Below are 26,241 nucleotides of genomic sequence, written 5' to 3' on the forward strand. Positions count from 1 at the left end.
TTACCCCCGCGCTAGTTAGCGGCGGGGTAGGGGAGTGGTAGCTAGCTACCCCTCCCCCCCTCACACACCGGTGAAGCTCACTTTCACTTTTGGCTCGGACTGGGACAGACGTCTCTGTCTTTGTCCTCGCTTGGCAGCCATTGTTTGTTTTTTCTTTACTTAATCACTTACTTTTCTTTTACTCAATATATATGTAAAAAAATTTTCATGTTTGTATATATATTTGAGTATAGAAATCAGTAAGTTTCCTTTTCAGAGATTTGTGCTTGTGGTGTAGTGTACGATATCTCCGTGGAGCCCTCGGCAGTTTAGGCCACCACGGTGTAATTTTATGGGTCGCGATCGAGTTTGACTTTGGTCTTTCTCTCTCTCTCTCTTGAGGTCGTTCACCCTTTTACTACGTTCCTACGCCTTTTGTAGCTTCCTTCCCGTGTGGGGGAGTTGCTACGCCATACGTTTTGTCTCAATTAGTTTATGGATCTAATTGTTTTTGTTAATTTTTCAGCTTTGTAGAACGATTCCTTTCGGGGTTTTCGTTCTTTCTTTAGTGTTCATTCATTTTTAAATTACATAATTACATAGTTACATAATTATAATTGTTATAATTCTGTTTTGGTTACAGCTCTCCTTCCGTGAGTGTAAGTGAGGGCACGTGCCTGTTGTGTAATTCTTGTTTTCCTTTCCCTCGGGATTCCTCTTCGGAGCCTTCCCGGGGGAATGAATGTGTACTAATGATTTTTTTTTTTTAGGTACCGATCTAGTTCGTTTTCTGTAATATGGCAATGGTGTGAGCTGTCTTGTTGAGGCCTGGGGATTCGGCTGTTGCTGCCTCCCCTTTGGATTTTCGTCAGGGGCGTGTCTCCTTCTACTGGAAGTACTCCCGTGACGATTGATAGCTCTCCAGTTCATTTTAGAACTCTCAGGAGGCTCGCCTCCTTGGGTGTGTAACTTTCCTTCCGAGGGAAGTTTTTCCTGTCCAGGCTTGAGTTTTTCCCCTTTTGGGGGGTTCTTCTCTTGCCTTTTTTTCGTGCGACTGTGCTCTTGGTGCTGAGCGGTCGCACCTGCAGTTTCGCTCAAGGGGCTGGTCAACTGCAGGAGCCCCTCTTCGGAGGATTGCTCCTTTTAGGTCACTGGCTGACCAGTCTCTTCTACGAAGTGTTTCTCTTTCGTTCGCGAGAGAGTGCACTCATAGAGACTCCTCTTTGGAGGATTCTTCTGTTGTTGCTGTTGGCCTCCTTTGCCGTAAGGCTCACCGTCCGCCTCGTCGTAAGGGCCTCCCATCTCCCCATAAGGGTGCTAAGAGGTGCCTTTTTGAATCTCCGTATGCAGCCTACAACTCCTTCTTCTTGATCTTCCGCCTCTGGTGCAGATGGACATCAGTCTGACCTCGTCTTCCGACGGGCAACGGCTTCCGACGGACATCAGTCTCCCGGCGGACAGACAACGGTCTCCCGACGGACAACGATCCCTTCGGGGCAAAGGGTTGCCTCCCACGGGGGTTCTTCCCTTGCGTGTCAGGGTTCCCCTGCGCGCCCTTCTGCTGTGTTCTCTCCTACTCAGTGTTAGCGCACAGGCGCTCTCCTGCTCCTGCTCAGTGTTAGCGCACAGGCGCTCTCCTGCTCATCAGCGCTTTCCTGATCGCTAGCGCTCTCCTGTTCGCCAGCGCTCTCCTGTTCGTCAGCGCTCTCCTGTTCGTCAGCGCTCTCATGATGATCATCTCTGCTGTTCCTGTTGGTTCCTGTTACGCACCCACGTTCGCCCTCGCGATCTAGAACTTCGGTTCAGTTCTGGGTCAAGGACTCTTCTTCTACGCACAGGCTTCCACGCGTTGCCTTCTGCTCGCCAGCGATCACCAGCTCGCCAGCGACCTTAGACGCGTCAACGTTCACCTGCTCGTCAGCGATCTCCTACGCGTCAACGATCGCCATCGATCTGCCACGCGTGTCAGTTCCCCTGAACACCATCAGTAGCGATCTAGCGCTCGCCTGCTGTGGACCACGATCTCCGGTAGCTGAGTCTTTCCGTAGATCTTCCTCCTGCTCGCCAGCGCTCCCCTTTACTTCTGTCCTGTGCGCCAGCTTTCTTCAATCGCCAGCGCACTGCTGCGGGCCCTTCTTTGCCACGCACCAATGGGCGCCAACGGTTTTCTGACCATCTAGGATCGCCTGATTAACAGCTTGCTTCAGCGCTCACCTTCCTGATGCACCTGCGCGCCTTCTGTTAGCGCAATGCGCGCTAACCATCACTAGTCTCTCTCGCGTTGGCAATCGCCTACGCGCCCGCAATATATGTATAATGTATAATGATGGATCGACAAACCTCTCTCCACTCTGCCTCACGTTGAACTGATCTACCAGAACAAAAGAACTGGAACAGACTTCTGTTTTGTTAAATGTAAACACTCGATTGGTGATATCGGTAGTTTACTAGCTAATTAGATTGTAAGTAACTGTGACAACAAGCTCAGTTTACATTCCTCTAAAATAAAAGAGATCACGAATAGTGTATTTGGCAAATTAAATAAATAAAAAGCAATTTTCATTTTCACACCTAAGTAATGGAAGTATTTAATTAATATGCAAATAAAAAATGAAATTCGTTCTCATTTTCCACACTCCAGGGGAAGGGTTCAATAAAGCAACGTTATTGAACTATCATAAAATTTAAGCACAAAAATGTAAATAAATTTTTACTGCAATACTCAGCCAAATATATACAAAATATACATTTCCACAGAACTAAATTATTCATTAATAAGCATATTTTTAGTTCTGCTTTCACTTTCCATGGCGGCTTTCCGTCGCACCTTATTTACAATCTGAAAAGAGTCATCAGTAATAACAGATTTCCCAGACTGATCAGAATTTACATGCATTTCATTTACACTTAAAATTGGAATCAAAGAGCTTACATGACGCTTTACTAATTCGCGAATTCTACATTTCAATAAAATTCCATTAGTTGTCTCCCCAATAGTGTTTATTACTGTCTCCTTCACCACTGCCATTGGATAATTAAAGGGTTTACAATTTTCTTCTTTTATCAATACGAAATCACCTGGTTTTAGTTGTTTATGCGTAACGGGTTTGTATCTACTCTTAACGTTGACTGCTTGCTTCATTAAATGAGCCAAAAATTCATTATTATAGGTTTCAGTCAGAGCCTTTCGTACATTTTTCAATTTATTATAGCTCTCTTTAATGTGCAATAGTGGCTCCTTATTTGCAATCCATTCAGAATCCATCTCTGGGTCTGGCTGCAAAGAGGGGATAAGATTAAGAGAGATCCTATCATAACCATAGATAAGTCTCTCAGGAGTTATCGGGTCTGGAATAAAGTCATTACTTTCATCTCTCAATCCTTCAACAAATGCAACAGGTCTACGATTGACTTGATAAATTGTTTGAGCAACAATGAACTCAAAATCTCTGTATTCCAACACATAATTTTTAATAGAGCCATGAATTAGTTGCTTCACCATTTTAACACAAACTTCAACAAAACCTCCCAAAGGATGACAACCCTTGAAATATTGTTCAAATGTGGGAGACTTCACATTATTTTCTTCAAAATATGCTTGAGTATCAGAATCCCTCAAGAAATCAGTCATTATATTTGCTCCAGCTACCAATGATGAACCTAAATCTGATAAGCACAATTCAGGAATGCCATATTCATAAGTATGGATCTGGAAGCCTCTCAAGAATTCTACAGTACTAAGATCAAAACATATCTTCAAATTTATTGCTCTCAACCATAAACAAGTGATGCACAAAATCCAGACCTTAATTTTCTAATGTTGATATTTTACCCGAAAGTATCCCAAGTGATCAATGAAAATATATTTAAATGGAATGTTAGGGGGTTCCAGTCTAAATTCTCTGTATGGTGATTGATTAAGTTTAATAGTTCTCGGTTTCACCTTGCGACAAGTAATACACTCCTTCAATACACTTTTTACAACAGAGAAGTAGTGCGGTACCCAATACTGCTTTTTTAATTCGGTTAAAATTACATAGCAACCTGAATGGGATAATGCACAATGTAAACTTAAAATCATCAATCTCACAAGTTCACTGTGCTTTGACAACAATATGGGATAACGAATACTTTCATCACATTTCCAACGAGAAAATTTACTCCTAACTCTCAATAAACCAGTCCTATCAGGATAAACATTAAGTTGATTAACTAGATTGGGGATATTCCCAACATTCTTGCAATTACTTGAAAAATACTTCTTCACATCTGCAAAGTGAATGTCTTGGTCAACTTTCAGGATTTGAGTAATAGCCTCTGTATACAAATTTGTTGAGGTTATTTTCATATGAGCATATTTAACTGTATCCCTTTTATGCAGTCTACCTTTTAGAATGTGAACAAACTTTAAAACTAATCTATGTACAGAAACCAGTTTGTAGAAATCAGAATATTTCTGTGGAGATATTAAATGCTCATTAACTTTAGCTATAGACGTGCCATGCATCACCTGATAGTTGTGTGCTTCCAGGGCTGAAAGGTCAGGTTTTGCCAAAGGATTTGGAACCTGAATATTCAAAATATCATCTCTGCTGATCTGCATATCCATATTAGAACACACTTTTAAAAATTTAGGTCCTGAAAAATAATTGGACTTTATAAGAGTTCTATATGAAACAGGTCTGGTAATTTGATCAGCTGGGTTTTCAATACCTGAAACAAATCCATAAATAATAGGATGAATTTCACAAAGTCTGCTTATGTGTTCCAACCGATTAAGAATGAATACACTCTTTTTACTTTGCTTCTCAAGCTTATGAACATGAGAATTAATCCAAGCAAGGGAAACTAGACTGTCAGAATATAGCTTCAATTCTACTATATCTAATGGCCTAACACAAGCAGAGCCTACCAGATCTTTATAAAGGTCAATTAATACTTCCGAGCCCAATACAATAGACTGAAATTCTAATGAAGGAATTCCCTTAGCTGAAAGCGCTTTATTAACAATTCTGTTTTTGGCAAGTACAAAACTAACTTCCAAAGAATCAATCTCTTGAATATAAACAGTAGTACCATATATATCTTTACTGCTATCATTAAAGGCTATCAATCTATACTGACTATTCCTTCTTCCCACAAACCTTTGAATCTTTATTTCAGGAGATGCATTGACTTGTTTACAAATGTTTTTCCATTCCCTCAAAAGGCTATCATCAAGTTTCATATCCCAATCAAATGAGCCATCACACTGCAACTTGTGCAAAAACAATCTTGCTCTATTTAGAATTGGTCCTGTAAATCCAAACACATCATAGTGTGCAGCAATGGATTTTAATACTTTCCTCTTATTATCTGCTCCAATATCCAACTGCAAATGTCGGGTTCTTAAAGTATCATCTAAATGATTCCATACCATTCCCAAAAGCTTAACTTCTACTGAGGTTTTCTTAGACTCACTTTCATCAATTTTATCCTGTAGTTCCTTATCGTTAGTGACGAACTGCTGCAGAAAAAATTTATAAGGTTCAAATATGTTTTTAAGATTATCAAATGCCCACTGAAGTTCTTCTGCAGTATTGGAGGTGATGCTACCATTATCCATATAGATTAGGGAGTAGATGTGTCTCTTAAATTCCTTAATTTCTTTAGAATCCATATCAGTATCAATCATAAGGATTTTGTACAGACCAAGCAAAAGCAAACAAGGTGAGCAAACTAAGCCAAAGGGCAATCTCAAATTTCTATATCCATCACTTGCCAACGCGCCTTCACTCTCCTACGGGCTATCGCTCGCCAGAACGCGCCATCGCTCGTCAACGCGCCATCACCCGCCTACGCGTCATCGGTCTCCCGACCGCCTGCGCTCACCCGCGCGCCCACGTGCCTGCGCGGCCACACGCCTGAGCGACCGCACGCCCACGTGCCTGCACGCCTACACTCATGCGCGACCGCACACATGCTCTCCAATGTTCGCCCGTGCGCGAACCAACGGTATTCCATCGCGCGGACGGACAGTGTTCCGTCGCGCGGACGGACGGTGTTCCGTCACGCGGACAGACGGTGTTCCGTCGCGCGGACCGACGGTATCCCGTCGCGCGGACCGACGGTGTTCCGTCGCGCGGACGGACGGTGTTCCGTCGCGCAGACGGACGGTGTTCCGTCGCGCGAACCTACGGCGTTCCGTCACGCGAACCGACGGCGTTCCGTCGCGCGAACCGACGGTGTTCCATCGCGCGAACCTACGGTGTTTCTTCGCGCGAACGCCGGCTTAATTCTTGCAGTATCCATTGCTCGCCTATGGGTTATCGCTCGCCGACCACCAGCTCTCGCCCTTCCTACCACGCTCGCCCTCCTTCTGCGCTCCTTCGCTCACCTTCGTTTGCGTTCGTGCGTGCCCGCGCATGGGCGCTTCCACGTTCGCCCACGCGCAAACCATTGATTTACCATCGCGCGAGCGCGACCGCGATTCCCATTGGGGTTTCGCAGCATGGCCAGCCTGGCGAGTCTTCTGGAGCGTATTTCCAGAGCACGGCCTCACCCCGTAAACGCAGAGCATGGCACATGCAAGAATAGTAAGAATCTTCAGGGAGGTCTGAGCAACATTCTTCTTTCCAGAACCTGGGTTAGCCCTTCCTCGTCATTCCCTGGAAGGGTTTTTGGCGGGGGGCTTTCCGTTCGAGATTTCTCCATCGGCCAAGGGGTGACTGGTTTACCCCTTCCTCTTCTCCATCTCGTGAAAGGGGCTTACCAGGTCCTTTCCCTCCTCGGTTGCGACCCAAGGTTTTGTTCAAGGAAGCTACGGGAAGGTCATGGGTACTTTCCTCCTCTCGGGCTCAAGCACCTTGGCGTTTCGTCGTCAAGTATCGAACTTGCGGGCAAGCTCGATGTTGGACCATCTGGACGCAATGACCGAGGGCTTCCTTTCGGGTGTCTCATCCGTGGATGTCGACAACCTCAGACACCCTTCCATCCTTGAGAAGAGTTTGTTTGTGCCCAAGGACAGAGACATAGACAGCGGCTGTGCGGAGGAAGTCGACTTCCGTTTTCACTCCTCCAAGGCGCTTTCTTCCAGACCCTGCAGGGCTCCAGCGCCTCTTTCTTTCAGCCACGTCAGCCTAAGTTATCGGACCGGCTACGGCAACTGAGACAAGGTGTCCAATTGCAGTTTCCTCCTGTCAGGAACAGGTGGCACGGGAGGCTCTCCCGGGGGGACATAGTCCTATAGGGAGCGGCAGAGTTCACGAACTCTAGGATTGGCACCCCCCCCCTTGCAGGTTTCACGCTGGGAGGATGCCTAAGGTTACTCATCTGGATGACAGCTTCCCGATGCCCATTCCTGCACGATCTCTGTGATCAGCCAAGGATATCGCGCCTGCCGTCTCTGTCAGCGAATTCAGTGTCTCTGAACCTCTATGCCATAGGGTCGGCAAGAGTTTGCCCGTTTGGGCAGAATGATCCATGCCTTAGGAGAAGGTCCTCCATAGGATCGTCGACGGCTTCACCCCCGGCTTCTTCAGTCGATCCTTTCTTGTAAGGAAGTATCTGAGACGGGAGTTCCGTAGTCGACCTCTCAGCCCTGATCAAGTTTGTCGAACAAACTTCATCCAGCGTGGAACAGCAGAATCGATCAGACTGGTAACGAGGCGACAGGACTCCTTAAACCCTGGATCGGAAGGACGGGTACTTTCAGTTTCCATTCCATCCATCTTCCAGGAAGCTCGTGGAATTCAGCCTAGACTACAGGTATTCCTGCCTAAGATGCAGTGTGGCGATCCCGCCGTGGCATCGCAGGTTTTTTTCCCCAGAGAACTCTCCCTGCTTTCCTCATGGCCGCTCAGGTGCAGGCTTCCGCCTCCTTCGCCTTTTGGAGGTCTGGTCAACTCTAGTAGGCTCGGGTTCGACCTTCTTCAGCGCCGGGACAAGCTTCCGGATGCTTACCATGAGTGGAGGTTCATGATATTTTGCTAGGAGCCTTCTCTTCTTCTGCCTCAACATCTGGAGTATCTAGCCATGATATTGAGTCAACGGCCTTACCACGTTGGAAACCCTGCTTCTCGTCCGTCCAGCGAGGTTAAGCAACGTCGGTTCTGGTCGGTAGACCGCCTGGGGACGCCAGATTCTGTTGCCACCTCCTCCGAGCCTTCCCTTCAGTTGACTGTGGCAAGGCTGAGGAGAGTCGCAGTACCTGTTCTCAGTCAAGCAGAGCTTTCAGCCCTACCTTGGAACGTTTCCTAGTTCTCTTTTCCTTATTGACCCGTCTAAAGTTCCGAACGGTCGCCTCAGGATAAGTTCCCTGTGGGGCGGCCCAAGTTCCGGTGGTTTCAAAGCAACGATTAACCGGACTTTCTGGCCCCTATGGGCCCAGCGGAATGATTAGACCTGCAATGGGTGTTGACCTATGGAACCTCTTGATGGGAGTGGATATTCTCGTCCTTTCCCCACATTTTTGATGCTGTTCTCGGACTCATCAAAGAAAAGGGGGGGGGGGGCATGTTCCGGTCCAGGCCTATGGTCAGGACCTGAAGGATACCTCTCCATCATTCAGGCAGGCTTAGGGGCCGTAGTTTGGCCCCTCTACAGATCCTACAGCTCCTGCTTGCTTCATTAAATGAGCCAAAAATTCATTATTATAGGTTTCAGTCAGAGCCTTTCGTACATTTTTCAATTTATTATAGCTCTCTTTAATGTGCATTAGTGGCTCCTTATTTGCAATCCATTCAGAATCCATTTCTGGGTCTGGCTGCAAAGAGGGGATAAGATTAAGAGAGATCCTATCATAACCATAGATAAGTCTCTCAGGAGTTATCGGGTCTGGAATAAAGTCATTACTTTCATCTCTCAATCCTTCAACAAATGCAACAGGTCTACGATTGACTTGATAAATTGTTTGAGCAACAATGAACTCAAAATCTCTGTATTCCAACACGTAATTTTTAATAGAGCCATGAATTAGTTGCTTCACCATTTTAACACAAACTTCAACAAAACCTCCCAAAGGATGACAACCCTTGAAATATTGTTCAAATGTGGGAGACTTCACATTATTTTCTTCAAAATATGCTTGAGTATCAGAATCCCTCAAGAAATCAGTCATTATATTTGCTCCAGCTACCAATGATGAACCTAAATCTGATAAGCACAATTCAGGAATGCCATATTCATAAGTATGGATCTGGAAGGCTCTCAAGAATTCTACAGTACTAAGATCAAAACATATCTTCAAATTTATTGCTCTCGACCATAAACAACTGATGCACAAAATCCAGACCTTAATTTTCTTCTGTTGATATTTTACCTGAAAGTATCCCAAGTGATCAATGAAAAACAGATTTTGAGCGAAGCGAAAAATCTATTTTTGGGTGAGATAGCCATGGCGTCCTGATGGAAGGTTCCTTTTTGGTAGCTTCCTTGGGTATATAACTACTAAATATTCCCAGAGAATTTAACCACAGGTTATCACAGAATTCTAACTTCTGGAGCGAGTATCCTAAAGGTTTCCCTTTAAGACATCGTATATCAACAGGGGACGCATGTATTAACGCGCCACATAGCTATCTACACCCTACATAGAGTTAACACTTCGAAGTGTAGGGGCGGAGAATAGCTGGGGAGCCGTTCCACAGCTAATCTCGTTCGTGGCTACTTTTGGTACTCGAGACGTAAACAAACGGGCGCCATTGCTAAATGACGTCACGTCCGTCCTCATCCTGAAGCCAGTTGCTTGCCGATCACCATGATACAGCAGAGCAGGGTGGGACCTGAAAAAACTGGACGAAGTAGCAGGGAGGGTCCATCAGGACGCCATGGCTATCTCACCCAAAAATAGATTTTTCGCTTCGCTCAAAATCCGTTTTTTGGGCTCAAGCCATGGCGTCCTGATGGAAGAATACCAGAGAATCAATGTATCGTGGTAGATTTTCCCCTATTTGAGTAAGTGCCGAGGGCTTTGAACAGGTTAGCATAGTAATCTTAATAGAAGAACCGTAGGGAAGAGAACTTCCTGCCCCCCTAGCAGTGAAGTCCCCACGGGCCATGCCGAGATCAGAGTGGTCATCGAAGGGCTACTCACCTTGCTGGGAGAACCTGGAGAACTTGGAGACAAGACTGAATGGTTGGCATTCATATAGGAACATTCTCAAGGGCAGACAAGTGGTGGTTAGGCACTGTATGTTAATGGAGAATTGTCTGGTCTCTAAGATATGAAGTAAGTAAGTATTCGTGTAGGAATATTACATTGCACAGGTGAGTATATAATAAGGGTTGAAACCTTAGTAATCTTCATCAACCATAAGAGGAAGGGGATAATAAAACTATGACAGACGTGTATTTCATAGTATAAGTAGGAGCGGATTGAGACGCACAAGTAATAAAATAGAAATTTTATTTCACAATTGCAGAGTATATTAATGAAATGCAAAAAATATGTAAAAGTAATTTACAACAAATTATAATGTACATAGTAATGAAAGACGTGCTCTTGAATCTGAAAGAGAATTTCAAAATTATTAGTAGGCACTCGTTCCAGAGGAACGTCAGTCTTTAAAAGTAAAACACATCATGCTCTAGGCATGCGGCACTCGTGTGACGACTATGACATTTCACCTGGGATAAGAACAGTTATATGGAAAGCACTAAGTGTTTTTGAAATCACTACGTATCACTCAAGGGTCAACATAGGCACCCGTAGAGTTAGAGTCCCAAGTAACTCACTGTTCTATGCAGAGTTAGGTGCAGGTTTCATAACACTACCTGCGGCTACCACAAAATGTTTGACTTCGTGCACTTGTTTCGCATAATGTTTGAAGAAAACACGCGAAGATTTCCAGCCTGTGAAACTCTTAAGGCTTTCGAAATCCATACTCTGAAAGAAATTCAGAGACGATGCAACTTTTCTAGGATCGTGACCGGCGGGTGTACTGTCAGGATCCGCTCTGCGAATGAAGTAGGTGATTTTCGCTCTTAGTTGTTTCAGTGACAGGTCGCTGCCCGATGTTTCTCCTTTGAAGAGTTGGCCTCCACCAAAGTCCGAAGTTCTGCGAAGATAGACCTTGAGGCTCTCTACTGGACATAGAGAGGCATCTTCTTTCAGGGGGCATATTCTCCAAGGGCCCCATCTTTTGGTGGGTAATTCGTTTTTGGCGAGAAACGTCGGATCCGGGAAGAGGGTAAGGTCTCCTGAGTCAGTAAACAGGATATGACCCTCTTCTCTTGATAATGCCACTATTTCGCTGACTCGGGCTCCTGAGGCAAGAGCAAAAAGAAATATAACTTTTTGAGTCAGATCCTTGAGAGGGCATGAATCATTATCCAAGTTGGAGGCAAAATGGAGCACCTTGTCCAGAGACCAGGAGATCGGTTTTGGTGGGGGTGCTGGGCGTAGACGAGCGCATGCTTTCGGCAGTTTATTGAAGATGTCGTTGGACAGATCAATCTGGAAGGCATACATCAGTGGTCTAGTCAAGGCCGATTTGCAAGTAGAAATCGTGTTGGCTGCCAAGCCCTGTCCATGAAGGTGAATAAAGAAGGACATGCAAAAATCAATGGTGATTTCCGTAGGATTTTTTGCCTTGACGAATGAGACCCATTTTCTCCAGGATGATTCGTATTGCCGTCTTGTGGATTCGGTCTTGTATTCCTCGAGGAAGTCTAGACTTTTCTTCGAGATCCCAAACCTTTTTTTCGCGGCTAGGGAGAGAAAATCATGAGATGAAGGTCCTTGATTTTCGATGATGAAGCGAAGACAGTCGACTTCTGTACTTGCTGGGAGAGAACTGGGCCCGGGAGAGGGATCAGCGTGGGCTGCAGCTCCAGGACCAGGGGGTACCAATTGCTCCGGGGCCACTTGGGAGCCACTAGGGCCGCTGTCCCTTTGAAGGTTCTCAGCTTGGAGAGGACTTTCAGCAGAAGGTTGGTGGGAGGGAACAGGTAGATCTTGGACCATCTGTTCCAGTCCAGTGACATGGCGTCCACCGCCTCTGCCTTGGGGTCCTCGTACGGGGCCACATATCGAGGAAGTTGATTGTTGTCGCTCGTTGCGAAGAGATCGATCTGAAGTTCTGGGACTTGGTGAGAGATGAAGGAGAATGATCTTGCGTCTAGAGACCATTCCGACTCTATCGGGCTTGTCCGGGATAGAGCGTCCGCCGTCACGTTGCGGAATCCTTGTAGGTGAACTGCAGACAGGTGCCACTTCTTCTTCTCTGCCAGACGGAAGATTGTCAGAAGCACCTGATTTATCTGGGGCGATCTTGAGCCTTGGCGATTGAGACATCGAACTACCACCGAGTTGTCTAGGGTTAGACAAATATGGATCGAGGGAGGCGGGGAGAGTTTCTTCAGTGTTAAAAGGACCGCCATGGCCTCCAAGATGTTGATGTGAAACGTCTTGAATAGGGGAGACCATGTGCCTTGAGCCTATTTTTGGTGGGAGTGACCTCCCAACCCTCCAGCGAAGCGTCCGTGTGGATGTTGAGTGATGGAGGTGGGTGTTGAAGAGGGATGGACCTTTTCAGGGTCGTTGCTTCCGACCACGGCTTGAGGAGAAGCCGAAGTCTGTTTGGGAGCCGTCTCTTGAGGTCTCTTCGAGCGATGGATGCAGAACGTCTCCAGACTCCCGCGGCATCCTTTAGCTGTGCACGAAGCACTGGGTTTGTCACTGAGGCGAACTGTAGAGAGCCTAGAACTCGTTCCTGCTGACGTCTTGAGATCCGTTTGGATTTCAGCAGTCGCTTGACAGACCCTGCTATTTCCTTCCTTTTCTTCTGGGGGATAGAAAGGCGGTGTGACTGAAGGTTCCACTGGATTCCTAACCATTGGAACTTCTGAGCTGGAGAGAGGCGAGATTTCTTCGCGTTTATCTTGAATCCCAGGTGTTCTAGGAACTGGGTGACTTTGCTGCAGGATCTTAAACAATCCTTGGGCGATGGAGCCCAGACTAGCCAGTCGTCGAGGTAGGCCATCACCTGGACGTCTTGGAGGCGGAGCTGTTGTACTATGGCGTCCGCCAGCTTTGTGAAGATCCGAGGGGCCACGTTGAGGCCGAAGGGCATGGCCCTGAAGGCGTAGCTTTTCCTTTGGAGTCGAAATCCTAGGTAGGAGGAAGCATGGTGGTTCATTGGAACGTGCCAGTAGGCATCCGCCAGGTCTATGGAGACCGTGTAAGAACCTCGAGGCAGAAGGGTCCTTATCTGTTGAAGAGTCAGCATCTTGAACTTGTTGTTCGCTATGAACTTGTTGAGGGGGGATAAGTCTAGAATGACTCTGAGCTTGTCGGAATCCTTCTTGGGGACGCAAAACAGTCTCCCTTGGAACCTGGTTGACTTTACCCTCCTTATCACCTTCTTGTTCAAGAGATCTAGGACATATTCTTCCAGAAGGGGGGTTGATTGTTGGAAGAATTGCTGGAAGGTTGGGGGTGGTTGAGTCCAACTCCAGCCTAGACCCTTCTTGACGATGCTGTGTGCCCAGGGATCGAAGGTCCAACGATCCTGGAATTGGCGGAGTCTTCCTCCCACCGGAAGCACTTCATTGCTTCTGGTGTCCCGAGGGTTTACTGCCTCGGCCGCTAGCTCCCCTTCCTCCTCTGCCTCTGGAGGGACGGCGAGATGCGTCTCTGCCTGCACCTCTGCTTGAGCCTCTACCTTTGGGACGAAAGGTAGTCGTCTGTTGTTCAAAGGCAGGGGTGAAAACCGGTGACTGGGACAAAACCGGTTGGGTGACCAGCTGAAAGGTCTGCTGTGGCTGAGCAGCCACTTGGGGAGTAGCGGGTCCCGGAAACTGCCGTCTCTGTTGACGTTGCTGGGGTTTTGGCTTGGAGGATTTCCTCTTAGGTTGAGGGCCATCGTCCTGAGAGGATTTCCTCTTCTTCGACATGCCCCACTTGTTGAGAAGGTTCCTATTCTCAGTGGCGGCCTTGTCAGGGATCTCTTTCACAAGATCAGAGGGAAAGAGGAATTTACCCCAGATGTTGGAGGAAATCAGCCTCCGGGGTTCGTGTCTCACTGTGGCACTTGAGAACACGAATTCACGACAGGCTCTCCGAGCCTTCATGAAGCTGTACAGGTCCTTAACCAGAGTCGCCATATGCGATTTAGCGAGCACCATGTAGTGGTCGGGGACTCTAGTGTCACCAGCCATGACGTCAAGCTGTACTTGGAGGGACATGGATGCTGCGAGCCTTTCCTTCGTGTCTTGTTCCCGACGAAGGAGATGGTCATTAAGTTTCGGGAGGTCTTCATTAAACTGACGTCCAGCAACGTCAGGATCTAGTTTTCCCACCACGAAGGTATGCTGGATATCCTTCCAGTGTCGAACATCGGGGGGAGTAATCAGGGAGAAGGGTCTGCACTCCTCCAGTGCAGGGCAAGGCTTCCCTTCTTCCACTGCCTTGTGACACGCAGCGAAGGCCTTTTCCGTAAAGGGGAGGATCGCATCATCAGGTGCGACGTAGGTAGGGTGCTTCTTGCTCAGCGCCGGAAGCTTTGAGCAGGTAAAGCCCCTACTTTTAACAGCGTTGGCCAACATAGCCTGGGCCTTCGGGAGATCGAACACTATCACCTCCTTAGGTTCGGTCTCTTCTTTAGAGGCAGGTTCGGATCGAAGCCGGACGTAACAGTCCGGATAAGCCTCAAAACTTGGGAAGAACTCCACTTCTTCCAGGGCAACCGAGCCGACCTTCTCGCTGATAAAGATCCTGCCGGTTGCGATGGGCATATGCTCGGCATACCTCCAGGGGTTGGCGTGCGAGCATACCGGGAGGTCCTTAACCGAAATCCTTTTCGGCTCCTTGGAACTTCCCATAGACCTGATGTACTCGTGTGTCACTTGGAGTTTCTTGTCCATAAGCGCTTCAAGCATACGGAACATCTCCTGGGCGGTTGGGATGGGATCCGGGGTGGCGGAGGTAGACGGGAGAGATACTTCCGTCGGTGTAGGAGTTGGGGCGGTGGTGGAAGGCGGAGCGACCTCCTGCTCCGACTCGGTGTATTCCACCTGGTCCTCTTCATAGTCCAACTCTTGGGCCATGAGGTTCCTCTCCGTTGTCTCCGAAATCTCCGACATGCGCTCCGTGTTGTCGGTATCCAGGTGACACTCGTGCATGGACTGGGCCATGACAACATCGGGTTCCACCGTGATCTGGACGGTGGGGATCTGATCCTTGGGGACCACAGAGTCTGGGGATGCCTTTGGGAACAGTAAGGCCCTCAAGTCTTCAGTGGCAAGGTACGGTCCAGTGGCGTTCTTCTGGAAGCCACGCACCCATCTGCGTAGCTTCTCTCGAGAAGCGTCCCTAACCTCCGCTGAAGGAGGGTTATTGAACGCGTCGACCAGGCGTTCCTGGCAGACCGTACAGTTCTGCGGGTCCCAGAACTTCAGATCTCCTTTCTTGTTGGCACAAGGGGCGTGAGTCCTACACGCCGTGTGCCCATAAAAGTGCGGGCGCTTCACTGCACAGAAGCCGTGGTCGCACTTCAGTTGCTCCTCCTGTAAGAGAAGGAGAACATGAGTATGGGGGAGTCATCAGGATGACTTCTATTCTAAAGTTAAATATTCTTTAATTTAATATTAAGTGTGATGATCAGAGAAAGGGCGGAAAAGAAGGAGATAGATACATACTCCGTGTAACCCGCCCGGCTGGTTACCGTGACCTTATCCATAGACAATTTGTTGTGACCGAAGGCACAGGACAGAATTCGACATGGAATGCCCAGAAGGCAGTGGGAATTCTATTGGGAATTGTCAAGGATATAAAACTAGGACTGAGGCTACTCAGACCCTAGAACTGGGAACGTAGAAGATCCCATAGGGTAATGGTTTCCGGCAACCAGCCGTGCTAAGATACACACAGCATGCTGGAAATCTGTGATATGCAAGAAGACAGCATGGTTACTAATAGAACGGTAAGATAATACCTATCCATTTACGTAATCAAACCATCTGGTTGCGATGTAGGGCTATCAACATGAGATGATAGCTAGTATAAGGGGTGCAAGTCGCCTTGACGCCTCCGGAAGGCTCCGGCAGACCGACGGCACGCCGGAGGCCGCTCCAGCAGAGTTTCTGGCATTAGGGAAGACAAATATAAAAGTCAGGAGTAATACCAGGGTGGCGGCCGCCGGCACAGCGGCGGCACGCCGGCGGGGAGCGGCGGCTCCGGCAGCCGAAGGTTGCCGGCTTGGTGACAGGAACAAGGATGGTTATAGCAGAACCGGACTGCCGGCAGTGGATGCCGGCACTCCAGGGGCCGGGCCGGTGGACGGACGACCGAAGCTATGAGGTAAGAGGGAAGGCCATCGGCTGGAAGCCGGTGGGAGGCGGCAGTCCCCCGGCACACGGAGGACTGGCGGCCCAGGGGGCAAGGGATAAGTCACCAAGGTAGGAGGTGGGTATCACCGACAGGGGAGGCGGCAAGGGACTGGCACCGGGATAGTGAAAGAGACAGAGGGAGGGATGTAGGGGCACGGTTACGGACCCCAAGACATCCCACCTGAGTGGGTGTACCCATGATAGAGGCTAGCCCTATCAACCAGAAGCAGGGGCCGCAGAGGACCGGGAGCCAAGGTAGCCCAAGGGAGGGCTAGGGAACACCCAAGAGGGGGGGGGGAGAACCCCTGCAGACAGAACGCATCCAGTGGCTAACCCTATAGGACACTATGAAGGGTATATGTACCAGAGCGGACTGCACACAGGAGCTCAAGGTAGCCCTATCACTCCACCCTAAGGAGGAGTTGTAGGACAGGGGACAGATGGGTATAGACTAACCTAAGTATAGGCTAGGCCATACAAGAGATAGGTAGGGAGGGGAGAAGAGAAGGGTCTTCTGTGGAGGAGGCTTTGTACCAAAGCGGCCACCAAGGAAGGGAGGACACTCCCTAGTCTAAGGTAAGGCAGCCTGTCTGAAAACGGTGCATGGATATCGTTTCAGCAAGGTACAGAGCTAACTCCCCCAAAACCTAACCTAGAGCAGGGATGTTACACCCTGAACTAGGAAGGATGGAAGACGTATCGCTATTGCAGGAAAGGTCGGAGACCTAGCCCCAGCAATAGAGGACGGGCTAGCCGTTCCTCATTCTCGGACGCAACCCTAAGGGGGGATCATTCCCTTAGGGGGGACAGAGAAGCGATATATACTCTGATAAGAGCTTGATCCCCTTACGTGGTAGGGGGAGCAAGGCTACACAGAGGGGATGCCCTAAGGCAGGGGATGAAGTAAGCATATAGGGGTCCTACTTGTAGGTTAGGTTAGAAAGGCACACTATCTAACCTGTCCCCTATATGGTCCCTGAAGGCGAAAACACTTGCATCACAGTCAATAGTATTGTAAAATAATGCCACTATCTTCATAATTAAACCTAGGATCACTGAAATATATCATGCATGAACACTGATGTTAGGCACTCTGGCCTAGGGGCTAGACTAGCCAACTGGTATGGGGTCAAATGATGACCGATAACAAGGCGTCAAAACACGATATAAAAAGTTCCTAGCTAAGAAGACTAAATAACTAATAGTATCGATTAGTTAATGAGGCCGGAAAACGCTGTTGAGGCTATCTAAATAAGGCATGCAAACCAACAGCGACGCCATAAAATGGCGGGTCCGGTCGAGGCACAGCTCTGCCACAAAACATCAAATATCTCGAAAAGTAAAAGTTACTTTACGGTCAGAGCTTATTTAAACAATACTGGAACCTTGTACTCAACTTTCCAGAAGAAGGCGAGGCCGAGGGTAGAGACATGGCTAAGATGCAAGTCGATAAGTACGCACAGGAAAAAGTCCGACTAGTAAGGCAAGCTACTAAACGAAGGATGAGGACGAACGTGACGTCATTTAGCAATGGCGCCCGTTTGTTTACGTCTCGAGTACCAAAAGTAGCCTAGAACGAGATTAGCTGTGGAACGGCTCCCCAGCTATTCTCCGCCCCTACACTTCGAAGTGTTAACTCTATGTAGAGTGTAGATAGCTATGTGGCGCGTTAATACATGCGTCCCCTGTTGATATACGATGTCTTAAAGGGAAACCTTTAGGATACTCGCTCCAGAAGTTAGAATTCTGTGATAACCTGTGGTTAAATTCTCTGGGAATATTTAGTAGTTATATACCCAAGGAAGCTACCAAAAAGGAACCTTCCATCAGGACGCCATGGCTTGAGCCCAAAAATATATTTAAATGGAATGTTAGGGGGTTCCAGTCTAAATTCTCTGTATGGTGATTGATTAAATTTAATAGATCTCTGTTTCACCTTGCGACAAGTAATACACTCCTTCAATACACTTTTTACAACAGAGAAGTAGTGCGGTACCCAATACTGCTTTCTTAATTCGGTTAAAATTACATAGCAACCTGAATGGGATAATGCACAATGTAAACTTAAAATTATCAATCTCACAAGTTCACTGTGCTTTGACAACAATATGGGATAACGAATACTTTCATCACATTTCCAACGAGAAAATTTACTCCTAACTCTCAATAAACCAGTCCTATCAGGATAAACATTAAGTTGATTAACTAGATTGGGGATATTCCCAACATTTTTGCAATTACTTGAAAAATACTTCTTCACATCTGCAAAGTGAATGACTTGGTCAACTTTCAGGATTTGAGTAATAGCCTCTGTATACAAATTTGTTGAGGTTATTTTCATATGAGCATATTTAACTGTATCCCTTTTATGCAGTCTACCTTTTAGAATGTGAACAAACTTTAAAACTAATCTATGTACAGAAACCAGTTTGTAGAAATCAGAATATTTCTGTGGAGATATTAAATGCTCATTAACTTTAGCTATAGACGTGCCATGCATCACCTGATAGTAGTGTGCTTCCAGGGCTGAAAGGTCAGGTTTTGCCAAAGGATTTGGAACCTGAATATTCAAAATATCATCTCTGCTGATCTGCATATCCATATTAGAACACACTTTTAAAAATTTAGGTCCTGAAAAATAATTGGACTTTATAAGAGTTCTATATGAAACAGGTCTGGTAATTTGATCAGCTGGGTTTTCAATACCTGAAACAAATCCATAAATAATAGGATGAATTTCACAAAGTCTGCTTATGTGTTCCAACCGATTAAGAATGAATACACTCTTTTTACTTTGCTTCTCAAGCTTATGAACATGAGAATTAATCCAAGCAAGGGAAACTAGACTGTCAGAATATAGCTTCAATTCTACTATATCTAATGGCCTAACACAAGCAGAGCCTACCAGATCTTTATAAAGGTCAATTAATACTTCCGAGCCCAATACAATAGACTGAAATTCTAATGAAGGAATTCCCTTAGCTGAAAGCACTTTGTTGACAATTCTGTTTTTGGCAAGTACAAAACTAACTTCCAAAGAATCAATCTCTTGAATATAAACAGTAGTACCATATATATCTTTACTGCTATCATTAAAGGCTATCAATCTATACTGACTATTCCTTCTTCCCACAAACCTTTGAATCTTTATTTCAGGAGATGCATTGACTTGTTTACAAATGTTTTTCCATTCCCTCAAAAGGCTATCATCAAGTTTCATATCCCAATCAAATGAGCCATCACACTGAAACTTGTGCAAAAACAATCTTGCTCTATTTAGAATTGGTCCTGTAAATCCAAACACATCATAGTGTGCAGCAATGGATTTTAATACTTTCCTCTTATTATCTGCTCCAATATCCAACTGCAAATGTCGGGTTCTTAAAGTATCATCTAAATGATTCCATACCATTCCCAAAAGCTTAACTTCTGGTGAGGTTTTCTTAGACTCACTTTTATCAATTTTATCCTGTAGTTCCTTATCATTGGTGACGAACTGCTGCAGAAAAAATTTATAAGGTTCAAATATGTTTTTAAGATTATCAAACGCCCACTGAAGTTCTTCTGCAGTATTGGAGGTGATGCTACCATTATCCATATAGATTAGGGAGTAGATGTGTCTCTTAAGTTCCTTAATTTCTTTAGAATCCATATCAGTATCAATCATAAGGATTTTGTACAGACCAAGCAAAAGCAAACAAGGTGAGCAAACTAAGCCAAAGGGCAATCTCAAATTTCTATATCCATCGCTTGCCAACGCGCCTTCACTCTCCTACGGGCTATCGCTCGCCAGAACGCGCCATCGCTCGTCAATGCGCCATCGCCCGCCTTCGCGTCATCGGTCTCCCGACCGCCTGCGCTCACCCGCGCACCCACGTCCCTGCGCGGCCACATGCCCGCGCGACCGCACGCCCACGTGCCTGCACGCCTACGCTCATGCGCGACCGCGCACATGCTCTCCAATGTTCACCCGTGCGCGAACCAACAGTATTCCATCGCGCGGACGGACGGTGTTCCGTCGCGCGGACGGACGGTGTTCCGTCGCGCGGACAGACGGTGTTCCGTCGCGCGGACGGACGGTGTTCCGTCGCGCGAACCGACGGTGTTCCATCGCGCGAACCTACGGTGTTTCTTCGCGCGACCGCCAGCTTAATTCTTGCAGTATCCATTGCTCGCCTATGGGTTATCGCTCGCCGACCACCAGCTCTCGCCCTTCCTACCACGCTCGCCCTCCTTCTGCGCTCCTTCGCTCACCTTCGTTTGCGTTCCTGCGTGCCCGCGCATGGGCGCTTCCACGTTCGCCCACGCGCAAACCATTGATTTACCATCGCGCGAGCGCGACCGCGATTCCCATTGGGGTTTCGCAGCATGGCCAGCCTGGCGAGTCTTCTGGAGCGTATTTCCAGAGCACGGCCTCACCCCGTAAACGCAGAGCATGGCACATGCAAGAATAGTAAGAATCTTCAGGGAGGTCTGAGCAACATTCTTCTTTCCAGAACCTGGGTTAGCCCTTCCTCGTCATTCCCTGGAAGGGTTTTTGGCGGGGGGCTTTCCGTTTGAGATTTCTCCATCGGCCAAGGGGTGACTGGTTTACCCCTTCCTCTTCTCCATCTCGTGAAAGGGGCTTAACAGGTCCTTTCCCTCCTCGGTTGCGACCCGAGGTTTTGTTCAAGGAAGCTACAGGAAGGTCATGGGTACTTTCCTCCTCTCGGGCTCAAGCACCTTGGCGTTTCGTCGTCAAGTATCGAACTTGCGGGCAAGCTCGATGTTGGACCATCTGGACGCAATGACCGAGGGCTTCCTTTCGGGTGTCTCATCCGTGGATGTCGACAACCTCAGACACCCTTCCATCCTTGAGAAGAGTTTGTTTGTGCCCAAGGACAGAGACATAGACAGCGGCTGTGCGGAGGAAGTCGACTTCCGTTTTCACTCCTCCAAGGCGCTTTCTTCCAGACCCTGCAGGGCTCCAGCGCCTCTTTCTTTCAGCCACGTCGGCCTAAGTTATCGGACCGGCTACGGCAACTGAGACAAGGTGTCCAATTGCAGTTTCCTCCTGTCAGGAACAGGTGGCACGGGAGGCTCTCCCGGGGGGACATAGTCCTATAGGGAGTGGCAGAGTTCACGAACTCTAGGATTGGCACCCCCCCCCCCTTGCAGGTTTCACGCTGGGAGGATGCCTAAGGTTACTCATCTGGATGACAGCTTCCCGATGCCCATTCCTGCACGATCTCTGTGATCAGCCAAGGATATCGCTCCTGTCGTCTCTGTCAGCGAATTCAGTGTCTCTGAACCTCTATGCCATAGGGTCGGCAAGAGTTTGCCCGTTTGGGCAGAATGATCCATGCCTTAGGAGAAGGTCCTCCATAGGATCGTCGACGGCTTCACCCCCGGCTTCTTCAGTCGATCCTTTCTTGTAAGGAAGTATCTGAGACGGGAGTTCCGTAGTCGACCTCTCAGCCCTGATCAAGTTTGTCGAACAAACTTCATCCAGCGTGGAACAGCAGAATCGATCAGACTGGTAACGAGGCGACAGGACTCCTTAGGCCCTGGATCGGAAGGACGGGTACTTTCAGTTTCCATTCCATCCATCTTCCAGGAAGCTCGTGGCATTCAGCCTAGACTACAGGTATTCCTGCTTAAGATGCAGTGTGGCGATCCCGCCGTGGCATCGCAGGTTTTTTTCCCCAGAGAACTCTCCCTGCTTTCCTCATGGCCGCTCAGGTGCAGGCTTCCGCCTCCTTCGCCTTTTGGAGGTCTGGTCAACTCCAGTAGGCTCGGGTTCGACCTTCTTCAGTGCCGGGACAAGCTTCCGGATGCTTACCATGAGTGGAGGTTCATGGTATTTTGCTAGGAGCCTTCTCTTCTTCTGCCTCAACATCTGGAGTATCTAGCCATGATATTGAGTCAACGGCCTTACCACGTTGGAAACCCCGCTTCTTGTCCGTCCAGCGAGGTTAAGCAACGTCGGTTCTGGTCGGTACTTGGATGGGTGACCGCCTGGGGACGCCAGATTCTGTTGCCACCTCCTCCGAGCCTTCCCTTCAGTTGACTGTGGCAAGGCTGAGGAGAGTCGCAGTACCTGTTCTCAGTCAAGCAGAGCTTTCAGCCCTACCTTGGAACGTTTTCTAGTTCTCTTTTCCTCATTGACCCGTCTAAAGTTCCGAACGGTCGCCTCAGGATAAGTTCCCTGTGGGGCGGCCCAAGTTCCGGTGGTTTCAAAGCAACGATTAACCGGACTTTCTGGCCCCTATGGGACCAGCGGAACGATTAGACCTGCAATGGGTGTTGACCTATGGAACCTCTTGATGGGAGTGGATATTCTCGTCCTTTCCCCACATTTTTGATGCTGTTCTCGGACTCGTCAAAGAAAAGGTGGGGGGGGGGGCATGTTCCGGTCCAGGCTTATGGTCAGGACCTGAAGGATACCTCTCCATCATTCAGGCAGGCTTAGGGGCCGTAGTCTGGCCCCTCTACAGATCCTACAGCTCCTGCCAAGTCGCTCCGTGCGCGTCGACTTTATGGTTCTGGCGTGTTCTAATCAGCAGGGGACGCATTTTCACACCTTCGCATCTTGCAGTAGAGATACTGAGATGATTTGAGATACTCTCAATACCACCATTGGCTCTCTCATTCCGGGCAGAGGAATGTTCTCTCCGACTATCCGAGCAGAGCCTCGTAGAAAGAGTGTACCTGGGGGTCTTTGGCCTTGAGTAACCAGCAAGTCCTGGTTTGGGGGACCTGATCGCGACAGCTTGGAACCTCAAACTTCCGCTGTTCTTCCCCCCAGTCTCAGACCCCGAGACTCTGGCAAGATGCATTCCGGTGATGGTGGGACAACATTGACGCCTGCGTCTTCCCTCCTTTGTTGTCTGTTGATAATGGGTCTCAACAAGACCAGGTTGTCTGTCAACCTTTCAATGACCCTGAGAGCTCCACTGGGACTATGCGCGGAACGGTTTCCGGACCCTCTGCTTCCCCTGACGGAACTCCCGGGAGAGCTTCTCCCACGGCACAGGCTACTCAAACTACCACACTGCAACATCTTTCACGAGCCGGGGCGTCGCTTCGGCTTCATGCCTGGAGACACTACGACTCCTCCTCAAGAAGAGACAACCCGCTACAGTCGTGGGACGGAGGTCGCGTCATCTGCGATAGTCATCCGCAGGGGTCTTCCAGGCGAAGTGGAGAGTCTTCGGTGGTTGGTGTCGTGGGAGATATACCTCTTCCCTTGAGGCCTCTTCTCCAGCAATAACGATCTTATTGCCTTTCGGCGGGAGGAAACTCCTTTCCGCTCTCGGCAATGAAGCCTGTCGCTCATCCTTTCCCTGACCTTCAGGCTTAAAGGAATAACTTTTTCCTTCCCGCTGGACCTTTCCTCGCTCATGCGAAGCTGCGAACGTCCCTGCCCTAGTCGGAGTGAGACCTCCAACTTGGAGCATGGCTCGGACTTTTTAGTCCCTTAAGAGATCTTCTCAAGACCATTTACGTCAGGCCTCTGATCGTATTCCGTCTTGGGGCTCCTGCTCACTCTGGCCGCGGCCAGTGTGTAAGCAATCTTCTTGGTCTTGTACGACTCCGCCCTTTCTAAGGAATGGGGAAGGCAACATTCAGGTTCGCTCCTGAGTTGTTGGCTAGACTCAGAATCTTGGTGTCCCGGCCCTTCGGTCCAATTCCTTCAAGATTTCGAGTCACCATTCTGTATCTGATGTCCCAAAACCTTCTCCTTCTTGCCAGTAAAGAAATCGAGAGGTTAGCTTTGGGAACAGCTGCAGTTTGTCCTCAGTTGCAGCCGGTTTGGGAGCACAAGAAGGACACGGGGGAGAGTCACCAGTATACCTCTTCAGCTCGGACTCAAGGACATTCATCTCGACCTGACTCCAGACCCTCCCCCATCACGTCGCCCTACAGCACGATGTCGGATACATCGCAACGTCCCTCGCCTTCGAGTAATACTACTCTGTGACGCAGGTGCTACAAGCTGGAGTCTGGAAGCGTCTAATGACCTTCGCAGCCCGCTTCCTGCAGGGCTTGACCCACAGGAGTTTCGATACGTTTTCTATCGCTCTGTGGTGGCTACACAACAGCTGGTCTAACCTCAGGCTCCTTTTTGGACAGGTAGCAGAAGGTTGAGGGCATTGTTATCAGGTTTCAGTCTGCATGAACGAAAGAAGTATGTCTGGCCCTTACTTCTTTCTTCATCATCCCCTCTACTGGGAAGAAGCATCCTGGTCTCTGCATAGCTGACCTCGAACCTCTGCAGGTAAACCATGCCTCCTTGTGTTCCGAGTATTGAGTCAATACTGTCGCGTCCCCCATACCCTGACGAGGTGGTATTGGGAATGTCCTAACCCAGAGTTCCTTGTGGAACTCCAGGTCAACTGCCTAGGACGGGTCACACTTCTTCCTTCACACACAAGCTTATGTAGGCCACACGGTTCCTTGCGGAGCAAGGGACTTGTGAGGTGCAGGGACTCCTTTTCTCAAGTGCGACTCACTCGGATTCTGAGTCCCCGGGTAAAGCCAAAGCCAGTATGGCTGGGGACTTTCCACCCTACCTAAGGGGTAAGTCACCCAATGTAAATAGCGTGGTTTGTATTTCGGTTACGGAACAAATGAAAAATTCGAAGATAATTTGTATTTTTCCTAACCATACAAACCTTAGCTATTTACACATATTTGCCCGCCAGCCCTGTCCCCCAAGACAAGTCCTACCTCTAAGTGAAAGTGAGCTTCACCGGTGTGTGAGGGGGGGGGAGGGGTAGCTAGCTACCACTCCCGCTAACTAGCGCGGGGATAATACACCCTTGTTAAATTCTAATGGCTCGCCATTTCAGCTACGCTAAAAGGTAAACCCAATGTAAATAGCTAAGGTTTGTATGGTTAGGAAAAATACAAATTATCTTCGAATTTGTCATGTTTTTTAAATACTATTTTAATTATTCATTACTTATCTTGTTTATTTCTTTATTTTCTTTCCTCACTGGACTATTTTTCCCTGTTGGAGCCCATGGCCTTACAGCATCTTTCTTTTCCAACTAGGGTTGTACCTTAGCTAGTAATAATAATAATAATAGTGCATATGATCTACCTTTTGGAGCTAACATTTAGCTGTATAGTATATCCCTTCAGTTTCCACATATAGAAGGAAGCCCCCTTTTTTAAAATACATTTTGAACCGGCGAGCAGAATTCCACCATGATATGACTTGGTAGGTGTGCACAACTACTTTTGCAGGGTCTACAGCTAGCATTTGTTAGAGAGCAAGGTACTACAGTACAGTATAGCGTTATATGCTGGGCTTGGCTCTTGTGACCAATGTAAGCTATTCTAGCAGATAATTATAATCTATAATGCTAATTGTCATTGTGTTATTTATATTATTTATTTACTTATTCGGCCAGGAGTGGCTCACTTGGCTATCTGGTGTATCAGTAGTAATCATGTGAATCATCTACTAAAGGTCTCCGTTTAGCAGAGGCCACATTTGAGGGGAGGAGGATAGATATCCCATGTGTGCAGGAGAGAAGATGGAAAGGAACTGGAATTAGAGATAAAGCAAAAAGGTATAAGCTCTACTACAGTAGGTCACGAGAGGGTAGGAACGGATTTGGGGTCAGAATAGGTAATAACTCGAAGGAAAAACTGGTAGAAGTACAGAGAATAAATGGACTTTTAAATATTCTAATGAAAATAGGGGATCAGATGGTAAATAATTTCAGTATATGGCTCTCAGATGTGCTGTTGCCAAAAGCAAGGAAAAAAAATTAAACAAGTTGAGGCAGCTATTACAACAGTGAAAGAGAGGCTAAGCATAAGGAGTAGACATGGATGGCAGAGGGGGGAAGAGAAGAAATGGATATGAGGAGGTATATGGGGATCATGGATTTGGAATTAGAAAGGAAGATGGAAAGTATATACTGTATTCGAGATGGTTCAGTTTTGAATTGGCATGTA

General features: G+C 47.8%; 1 pseudogene; it reads left to right on the forward strand.

Moving 5' to 3' along the window:
- The first annotated feature begins 22,190 nt into the window (after positions 1 to 22,190).
- Positions 22,191 to 22,309, forward strand: LOC137655945 (5S ribosomal RNA; annotated as a pseudogene).
- Positions 22,310 to 26,241: the final 3,932 nt, after the last annotated feature.

Source organism: Palaemon carinicauda, chromosome 16, assembly GCF_036898095.1.
Source record: "Palaemon carinicauda isolate YSFRI2023 chromosome 16, ASM3689809v2, whole genome shotgun sequence".
Classification (NCBI taxonomy): Eukaryota; Metazoa; Arthropoda; class Malacostraca; order Decapoda; family Palaemonidae; genus Palaemon; species Palaemon carinicauda.